The 9,068-nt window shown below is 40.1% G+C and overlaps 1 long non-coding RNA gene across 2 annotated transcripts; it reads right to left on the bottom strand.

The window, feature by feature from the left end:
• Nucleotides 1–2,235: 2,235 nt before the first annotated feature.
• LOC110989223 (uncharacterized) lies at nucleotides 2,236–6,529 on the bottom strand. Of its 2 annotated transcripts, none has more exons than XR_015423395.1 (3): nucleotides 6,515–6,529; nucleotides 3,939–4,183; nucleotides 2,236–2,660 (listed from the first exon to the last, which is right to left on the bottom strand). It is a non-coding gene; the product is annotated as an uncharacterized LOC110989223 (long non-coding RNA). The 2 variants fall into 2 exon arrangements; XR_015423396.1 differs by lacking the exon at nucleotides 6,515–6,529 and adding an exon at nucleotides 4,644–4,658.
• Nucleotides 6,530–9,068: the final 2,539 nt, after the last annotated feature.

Below are 9,068 nucleotides of genomic sequence, written 5' to 3'. Positions count from 1 at the left end.
TAGCACTTTGGCTAAGAGTAATTGGAAGTTTCTACTTGTCCTTTTTTGGGTCGCCGTGAGAGTCGTCAAAATTAAACGAAAATTTCTGCTAGCAGAAAACTGAGTTTTTAAACATATTCAATACGAAATCTACTTAGATGAAATGAGAAAATTGGGATGTCTACTTTTGGATTATCACATTAATTTTTGGTGGGAATTTGAAGTTTCTAGTGGTCCACTTTTATGGCGCCCGGAGAATCGAATAGGGGACCAAAAGTGGTGTTGTAGAAGCCTAGGGGACCTTAGGAAAACGTTTCACAAAATACATTTATTAAAATGAAAACATAACATCTGAAGACAGAGCATTGCTTTAGAAAGTAAACATGAAGAAACTGGCATTTAGAAACTACCTGTTAGTTGCGTCTAAATTACTACTGGGAGAATGAAGGCTCTCGTGAATCCCCAACGTTTTGCTTTCTCCAATCTAGAAAATATCGAAACTAGATTATTTCTGTTTTCACAGATTAATGAAAACTCGTCAGAAATAGGACTGGGTAGGGAAATGACTTCGAAATGACGGGGACGGAGGGGAGAGTGAGATTGGATTGGATTTGTTGTTTTCTATCGAAAGTGTCTCTTTAATTAATAAAGCAACTGTTTAACTCACATGAATGCGTTCGGAGACACTCCATTACCAGATTGTGGATCACTGAATTGCGGCAGGGCCGGCCACCACCTGCGTGAAGAGCCAAGGTGACCCTTAATGTTTACTTTCCAAAGTATGAAGATTTGGCATTCGTAAAGTGAGGCATAATGATTAACCTGCAACCTTAGCCGAATACTGTATCCTGCAGGGCCCAACGCATGAGTTTTCGAGAAACCCACGCCATCCTTAGTATTATCACCAAGTTTATCTACAGCGATGATGAGCGCATGTTCGTATTTATGTCAAGCTGTGGGCTTCAGTGCGAAGCTTTTCAATACACTTGTAGAATAAAAGGGAGACTTACATGTACATTTGAACTTGTGTTGAAGGTGTATGTATTTTAGGACATTTTGTTATTCCCTCACGTATTTTGAACAGCCCGAATATTTTTCAAATGGTAATGGATATTCCAATGGCCTACAAGACGGAATTTGTAAAACATGCCTTTTGCAATTAAGACTTTGTAGATTTATGATGGTGAAAAAGCCGAGACTTGAATTTTAAACGAGAGTGTTTTAGAACGCAAAACCGTTGGTTGACCATAAGAACAAAACCAATGACGTGTTGAAACATCTCCTTCAAATGTTAAAACACTAAACAGTAAATAGTTGTACGAACGTTAACTTCCAATAATAATTCCTAGCGATTTAATAATGACAATGTAAAATGTGCATTGTGAAGCAGAAATTGCTGTCACTAGGACTGAATTTTCTGCAAACTTTGGCTGTGAATACAAAATGTTGGTCAATGTCTGTAAGGCCCCCCCCCCAAAAAAAATAATGCTCGGTCTCTGGTCAGACTAAAGCTCCAGAATTAATGCATTGATGCGGGTTTTTGTTTTTTTTTGAGGGATGGGGTGGCTTTTTAAGACTTGCGGACACAGAAATGAGCGGCATATTGGATCATACAGCAAAGGCAAGTAGTATAGCGCGGTCGCACGTCATGCCACCAGTGTTGTTGATCAGCTGGCTGTAACTTTGTAACCTACCCATGGTCTACTGTTTGTACTCGACATCATGGTCATGCAGTCGTAACGGGTCTATCACCGGGTACGAATTACCCACGAATTAGCAAATTACCCTTCTGACTTGTGGCCGGGAATCAGTCTAATTGCGAGCATTCAGGCGGTGCGGAAATAGAGGGCGCTGTTTTAAGAATTTTGAGAAAAAACTGGAAAAAATTGACGCGCACTTTCAAAATCGACACCCGCGCTGACCAGAGACTGATTTTGTTGGCCTGATCAAAACAAAGGTCTATAAAAACTCTCTCTAAATTTGTCACCAACACCACGAAGTAACACAAATCTATAAATGTGTGCGCGCTTCAACTCGTATTTTATAGAAATGTGATATATTCGTTTTCATGAAGAGGCACAAATGTCTCGTGTCACGTGGCCTGTGATTTGCCACATTCAGAAATTGAAGTTCTCCCTAATTTACACAGTTACGAGTTTTAAGAGCATTTTTTCAGTTTAGTCACCCATTTACGGGTAAAGTAAAAACATTTTGGACGTTTAAAGTTTTTTTTCTAGTCTATATTGACAAAACACACATTTGTGCTTCTTCGTGAAAACGAGATTGTCGATAATGCACGAGTGTACAATATGCGTTGTACATTTATGTCACTTCGTGAAACCAAAACTGCTCTAATCACGCTTTTCACGAATTGGCACAAAAGTGAAGATGTGTGTCAGTTCGTGGTGTTGGTGACCAATTAAAGGAGCCCTCATGAGGGGAAAGGCACTCATTATAAAACTTACTGGAGTTAGAACAGGGCGATAACTGCGAAAATGGTAACTTATTACAAAACACGGGACTGTGGCTAAGGACGGACACTTGCGACAAAATATAGGGGAGGGTGAATACCGTCCTTTTCAGCCCTGATGCTACACCACTAAAGAACTCACCAGTTGGTGATGGTGTCGATTCGATGCATCTTCGTCTAACCTCACTAAAACTGCAGTAAGAGCCACACTCTAAAAATGAAAACAAAATCTCGTGATTCTTCGGTGTGGCATAGAGGGTATGTGCTGAATGTGGAAAGTGTGAAAATCATTACCGGTGACAGTGCATTCCACAACAAAACCCTGAAGTAACACTAGACACCATTTTTATTTTCTCATATTCGTTGAAAAATAAATGTGCATTAGTGAGATGATTGAAGGCTCTTTGAATCTGATCCAAGGCTATTACAATCTGTAATGTTGATACTGGACTAAACGCTGGTTCATATACTTTTGGCGACGTTTAAAAGAAGCGACTGGGATGTCTCTTGAGTTGAAATGTGTTCAACTTTTGAAAATTCGCAGCACGAATTTTATAACTGACCTCACAAAATTCTGCCCCTTATCGCTCTTGCACGAAGGGCAAACCAGCCTTTAAATAAATCACAGGAAACGATAGTACTTTCCCAACAATTTTTGAAATCAACTTATGCCTCGTGTTTTTGTGAAAAACCCTCTAGTTATAATGTGCCTTGGGTGCGCCCTGCCACAGCAGCCCAAGATATATTTTCAGTCCGTAAAGATTCAAGGACTCATCCTAAGGTTTGAATTCACCCAGAAATGACTGGTTTGTTATTTTTAGCACCCCAATCAGTGCGAAATAATAATCAATTAAATGGAAATTAGAGCAATACAAGCAACAGTCATGAAATATTCCCACAGCAAGAAACTTACATGTTTTAATTTACACCGGCCACAAACCTTTTCTTTTCATGCGATTAAAATATCCAAATATTATTTCCAAAACATTCGGTAATGTTTCCGGTCTGTGGCAATTATCAACTATATGCTTGGAGTTCTGCTGGAAATAGTAAATTGAAAAAAAAAGAAAAGTGGGAAAGGAAAAAAAGGGTCCGAGTTGATTATTTTAAGTGTTCAGTGTGAACTCTTGTGAAACGTGCATCGTTTGAAAGTTTTTTAAAAAGTCAAATATACACACCAAAGAAAAGATTTTGACATTGCGTCGGCAGTAGCACCTCATAGACTGTTTTTGTGTGTTTAGTTAGTTTTGTTTTAAGTTTAAGAGTTCAACATTCAAAATAACGGATGTTGTGGGTTTAAGGAAAAGCACCCTAAACTTCGTCCAAAGACGAGCGAAGCAATCGTTGATCGTGCATGAAGAATTCGAATGAAACTGAAATTAAAGTCTTTGGAACACATGTCTGGTTTTATTTGTAATATTCAAATAATTGAAGACTTAAAAAACGCTTTTTTAGAAGACGTCTTGGAAGAAAGAATGTATATACTCACCTTGTTGGCTGAAAGCAAAGACGAACAACATCGCAAAGCATCCCAAAACAACCAACCACTTTGCCATCGTGCTGACTGTGAAAGTTGAAACGCGCGCAGGGAGAGATTTCTTGGCGAGTGTTGAGGGTTTCACCTTCCAGTCCATTAAAAGCCAGTTTGGTTAAACTCACTGCGCGTGCGCACAGCAGAGTTCGATGTTTCCCCGAAAGCACGTATGATAAATAGGTAAGTTGAATTCTCAGCAGCTGAATTTCCAAAAAAATATAAAGACAAATGAAACACGAATCTGGTCCGGAAGATAGAACGCATATGGTTAGTACGGGAACTCCAAGTTAGTATTTTCCAATGAATTCCTCGGTTATCAAAGAGTCGAGCTCAATTGAATTCTATGTCCATATTTCAGAGAAAAGAGAAACCTGACGGGGTGGTCTTTCTCGCATTCTGAAAACTGAAGATGCAATAGATATCAACATGTTAAATAAATAAGCTCTAAGAGTCCCCTGCGGTGCAACTGGGGAGGTGGAGTTTGAGCGTCATGAGCGGGGGGGGGGGTTCCGGTCCCAGGCCTCACCCTTCCCCAAGACAAATCATGTGTTTGCCACTTGAAGGAAGACTTTTTGGGAAGACAGGCTCGTATAATGTCAGCCTCTTGAATTTTAGTCCTAAGGCTGTCGAAATATGGAACTGTGAATCGGCAAAAATCACCTGCCCTTGATGTACAAATGAGATTGTAACCTTTGATTTCGCTACGTGCTTTGTCAAAAAGAATGACATCCTTATCTAAATAGAGACATTACAAACAAGGGATATATTTGAGCCATGTAGCGATTCGTCCGTGCATTCTTCAATAAAAAGAAATGGGGAGCTATAAAAATTATCTGTATCATGTGTACTCCGTACAACCCCCCACCCATCTTCGACTGACCGAGCTCCTAATGTTTTTTATACGAGGGCAACACAGTTTTTCTTATACAACACACTTTCTGATATGTTTACAGGGCATGGCTTTGATTGCACTTTTTTCTCATCAGCCAATCTACCCTCTGCCAAACAAATTTCCTTTTCCGGACTACTGCAGTTAGAAACAGGTGGCGGTACAGGACGGTACCGAGTGTGTTCTGATGATAGCAATCACAAGCCGATTCCTGCACGCCACTTTCAAAGAAATGACGTCAAAATATCTGGCGTAGTGCACTGCATTTCCAATCATTCAGCATTGTTATAAAATAACATGATCCTGCCGAACCACTGTATAAGGCGAATGACCATACAACTTTACTTGGAAGTATAAACCATGTTTCCTTTCGTTGTTCAACGTTATAAATGTGACAAGAATCCGGTCCAGAAGGCAGAACGCATAAGATAACAACGGGAACCCCAAGTCAGTACTTTCCAGTGAATGCCTTTTTTATAAAACGAGTTCTGTCAAGGGTTAAAAGTCGAGCTCAATTCAATTTTTTTCAGAAAGAACGAAAAACTGGGGGTCTTTCTTTCCGAAAACTAATATACACCCACATCTTAAACTACTAGCTCTGATATAGCCGTACATCCCAGTCCCGTGTGTGTGGTGCAACCGGGGGGGGGGGGCTTGAGTAGTTAAGGTAAATTCTGGTCTGAGGCCCCCCTCCCTGGGAGAAATCCTGGGTTAGCTACTTGGAGGAAGACTATTTGGAAAGGCAGGCTCCCAAACGTCGGTCTCCTCAATTTCAGTCCAAGACTGATGAAATGTAGGAATATGAATCGGTGTTTATCACGTCTTTCATGTACAACCATGAGATTGTAACAGTGTTTATGCTAGCCCCCCCCCCGAGTTTAGTAATAACACGTGATGCACGACACTGAGTACTCGGCTAATCCTCTGCTTTTCGTCATTTTCTATGACAGGATCAATATATGGTTTCGATGCATCGTAAATTTTAATGACATGCTATGGGAGTGACTAGCAGACACAAAATGACGTGAGCATGTATGTTGTCATTACCTATTCTCAGATTAACAGGGGAAGGCCAACCAAATATCATTACAAAATCTGTGTATTTCTCATCGCTTGCATAATCATTTGATTCATGGATATGGAAAAAGCAAAAATTCACCTCCAAATATACATTACGAAAACTAATAACGAAGGTGACCTCAATAAAATCACGACAAGACACAATGGTACATTTCCAAGATTAAATTGAAATATAACCACATGACCCCTCAGACACAGTGCAAGCGTCAACAACTAGTACGAGGCTGTGACAGTAACGGTACCAGACATCCTGTGTGGAGTTTGCATGTGTCATGAATGTATGCATTTCTATTTGTGATACTGCAAATAATACCAGGAAATTTCTCATCAAAAGCACACATAACACTTACCATACTGAGATGTTCAGATTTATCAATTTATTTGGAAATGTAGCATGCCTTTTTGGTATGCCATAATTTATGTGAGAATCCGCTCTTCGATATTGGATTTCGTTTTAACAGGGAGTACAAAAAAGTCTGTTTCACCCCAAAATCTGAAAATCTCTGGTGGGGTTTTTCCTCTTTGTCAATATTTTTAATGCGAAATATTCTGCTAATTTTACCATGTACCAGCAAACGGATGACGCGTGGTTGTCGAGACCTGGGGCATCGTAGACCACATGGTGCATTGTACAATGTATCGCATTGAGTTGGCACGTGCACGCATATGCACTTATTTTGACCCTAAAATAAAAATGTGTTCTGTACCAGACGAGTTGAGTAGTTGGAGATGGTAATCAAAATGAAATTAATAACCAAATATTAATCAAATTAATCACTTATGCTTCAGTTACATAGATGACGTCAAATGTAGAAAATGAAAATTTCAAAGATTTAAATAACAAAAACAGTGACGTGACGAAAATCAATCTTCTGCAAAATCACGTTTTCAAAATTTGGTTCGTTGGTACCCGTTATTTACTTTGTACACTGATATCCAAGACCAAGACGCCGATGTTGGGAACGAAGCAACCAGCTTATTGCGTTCCCATCATATAGCTACAGATTTAAAGGACTGTTTTTTCGAACTTGTATTCAACTACAGCAACACCAAGCATCCAGATGGTATTTCGTCAGATGTTTCGATTGTTATGTCCCATGTGTTTACTAAGTGTGGCTTAATTTCGATAAATTCTTCTCATTAGCCAGTCTGCTCTCTGCCAAGTACAAGTTTTTACCGAGTACATGTCTATTCCTTTTCTGTACAACTGCAGTTATAAACATGAACCTGTTTATGATGTTACCAAGTGTTAACTAGACGAAACAGCATCTGTTTAGGAATTTTGTGACCGGCTTTTCTACAACAATGCATTTTGGCACATCATCGTATCTGCAAGGTGCATTTTGCATACAACTCATCTTCAAAAGACTGTGCCCATATTTGGTAACTTTATTCATTCTTGTTATGTTATACCAACATGTGTGTCCGTCAAGCTCTTTGTTTGTCGAAGCTGTAGTTACGGAGGCTTAAGAGGCAATTTCTTTGCTTTAATAGATTATCAAGGAAACTGAGATATTGCACACCTTTTGATGTACGATATCGGGAAATGTGTCGTACCAAGATGGAATACAGAAAAAGACACCTTTTCACGATAGAGCATTACAAAACACGTATACAATGGCTCAATGGTTTTAATGGTGAACGTTGCAATATGTCACCGTTAACCTCAACAATTGCAATGTGGACGTTCACCTCACAATGCTAATGATGTAATTTGCTCATTGCCGTTATGTGAAACTTGATCCTTTTGGATGTAAATGATCCATCTTGCTTGTGCAACATTTCAGTCATGTCAACGGTGATCATGAATCACGCTTAAGGACAATGCTCGATTCTGCTGTAGTTTGAACCACTAAGGCAGCTCAGCAGCGTTGTTAGACCTTGCATCTACTTGTCGCTAATGATAAACCCTGCTCGATTGCAAGGGAAAACCCATTTTGGGGGAATTACGAGATTGTGTACGTAACCCAGTGGCGTAAATTGTGCTGGAAATTGGGGGATGGAGGATGGGGAATTTTTTAGGGGGGGGGGGAGCGTGCCCGGCCATGGAAAGCGGGGAGGGGAGTGCCATCACATGACACTGTATCGGAGGCAATGTTCATGATACAGGTGTACATCTGTAATGTATTACATTCACGCAGAATCTCACATCAGAACGGCATATTAAAAACTATTCTCCCTTTTTGAGTGATATTAAATACATTTTGGTCATAGGCAAGTCCAACAAATTCTTCGCAATCCACTTGAATTTCTCCTCACCACAAAAAAGGGGGTTGATGATTCAATTGCCCCCCTTCGGTCCAAATGTGTGGGGTGGGGGTATATACCACCCGATTCGACTACCCACCGCTACTTATAAGTAGGGCTTGCATTCCAAATACGCCATGCTATAAGCATGTTGGTATCATAGGATCGTAGCAGGGCTGCGTTCGCCACACTTGTAAGCAGGGCATGAAAAGCGCCCTCACTTGCCACACGACAGACAGCCACTACTGCGGTGCTTAAGCTAAAATTGGTCTAGCTTTAATACAAGCCATGCTACGATCCTATGATACCAACCTACCAATAGCATGGCGTATTTGGTGTGCAATCCTACTTATAAGTAGCGGTGAGTAGTCGGATCGGGTGCATACACCCCCTATCCCCCGAGATCTGCGCCCTTTTAAAGCTGTCTGAGATACGGGAATAATTTTGGTGTTTTGATGTATGAAAACACCAAAATTATCGTATTACCATACTGGAAGGAAAATGAAACAGACGGACAGAAAAAAATCTCTCTCGCATTTTTTTTCAAAAATATTCGTTTGTGATATTAATGATGTGCACTGTACATTTTGAGACGTAGGCCTACTGTCCTCGTACACCATAGCTGAGTAAAGCCAGGCTGTGGCATCTCCAGACTTGCTGTTATTAAAAACCGGACCTTTCAGATATTCAAGTTTTATCTCATTACTGTGTATCTCGCTAGAACTCCCTACCTGCAAACCGCTTCGCTTCCAACTCTTAACCTTTCACATTTTAAACCTCAGGCTGTGGGTAAAAGCATTAGAAAGCCCTTAAAGCATTACAACTTTTGATTGGATTAGCCTCCCTTTTATTTTCTTCTTTTTTGAGCA

This window comes from Acanthaster planci, linkage group LG19 (genome assembly GCF_054643075.1).
Source record: "Acanthaster planci isolate LZ-2023a linkage group LG19, COTS_SCS, whole genome shotgun sequence".
NCBI lineage: Eukaryota > Metazoa > Echinodermata > Asteroidea > Valvatida > Acanthasteridae > Acanthaster > Acanthaster planci.
The sequence above is the reverse complement of the archived record's forward strand: the minus strand, read 5'-3'. Positions and strand labels throughout refer to the sequence as shown.